This window comes from Pygoscelis adeliae, unplaced genomic scaffold, assembly GCF_000699105.1.
Source record: "Pygoscelis adeliae isolate BGI_AS28 unplaced genomic scaffold, ASM69910v1 Scaffold284, whole genome shotgun sequence".
Taxonomy (NCBI): domain Eukaryota; kingdom Metazoa; phylum Chordata; class Aves; order Sphenisciformes; family Spheniscidae; genus Pygoscelis; species Pygoscelis adeliae.
This window is the reverse complement of record NW_008824671.1, coordinates 340,980-342,284: the sequence shown is the minus strand read 5'-3', so window position 1 is coordinate 342,284 and position 1,305 is coordinate 340,980. Positions and strand designations below refer to the sequence as shown.

Sequence of the window (1,305 nt, the reverse complement as noted above, 5' to 3'; positions counted from 1 at the left end):
GCGGGAGGGCCGCCGAGAGTCCCTCCCGCCCATCGTGGTCGCGGCGGCACAGAAAACCCTCGCTGCGGGGGCTCAAGCTGGCAGGTAGGTCTGACCTGCTCGGTCCCGCAGCTCTGCTGCCGCCACTGTTTGGGCTGAGCGGGTTTAAGCCTGGTTTGGCTTATGCCAGAAGCACGGAACTCTTCCAGCAAGCAGTACTGGATTTCACAGGTTGGTAGAAGAGTGCTGAACTAATTCTTTGTGTCTGTGTCTCCTCTTGGATAAGTGAAATGGCTGGAAGTCGGCTTAACAAACCCCTTTAGCTGGAGCGTGCCCAAAGAAGAGCAACAAAGCTGGTGAAGGGTCTAGAGCAGAAGCCTTACGAGGAGCGGCTGAGGGAACTGGGGTTGTTCAGCCTGGAGAAAAGGAGGCTGAGGGGAGACCTCATCGCTCTCTACAACTCCCTGAAAGGAGGTTGTAGCAAGGTGGGGTCGGTCTCTTCTCCCAAGTAACAAGCGACAGGACGAGAGGAAACGGCCTCAAGTTGCGCCAGGGGAGGTTTAGATTGGATGTGAAAAATGTCTTTACTGAAAGAGTGGTTAAACATTGGAAGAGGCTGCCCAGGGAAGGGGTTGAGTCACCATCCCTGGGGGTATTTAGAAGAAGTGTAGACACGGCGCTTAGGGCTACGGTTTAGTGGTGGACTTGGTAGTGTTAGGTTAACGGTTGGACTCGACTGTTAAGGTCAAAAGACCTTTAGGCCTTTTCCAACCTAAATGATTCTACGATTCTGTACTAAAACCTCAGACTGCTATGAGTCTGGTTTTCATAGCGTTATGAAACACTCTTCTCTCTTCCTTCCTCTACCCCAGTTCAGGCTCTGCAGTGACAACAGCTGAGAAAAAACCAGTGACACCAGGACCAGCACTAAAGAAGTGGGAAATTTCGAAAGACCAGCCGTATTTGTGAGACACAAGTATGATGAGGCTGGACGTGCGGGTCACAGTTCATTACAAAGCAGCGCTCTAATGGGGAGGCCTGTGGTGGATTTTGCTACGGTGATGCTGCGTGGAGCTTGTCCTAGTGCTGCTGCTGCATGACCAATAAATGTATTTAAAGCTGTGATTATCCCCCTCCCCCCCCTTTTTGTCTGTTCTATTTGAATTATCCAAATTACACCCAAAACAGTATTAAAAAGCAGTAAGGTTTTCTTGAGGGAACAGCACCGTAGCACGTGTGTTTGAGCTTAGGCTCTTGCAAGCTACAGCCGAGACACCACTTAAGGACAGAGCTGAACAAAACACACCCTAAAAAGAAAAAAAAAGG

The 1,305-nt window shown here is 50.3% G+C and overlaps 1 long non-coding RNA gene across 1 annotated transcript; it reads left to right on the top strand.

The window, feature by feature from the left end:
- Window positions 1-1,105, top strand: LOC103916046. Its single transcript, XR_663562.1, has 2 exons — window positions 1-84; window positions 852-1,105. It is a non-coding gene; the product is annotated as an uncharacterized LOC103916046 (long non-coding RNA).
- The last annotated feature ends 200 nt before the right edge of the window (window positions 1,106-1,305 follow it).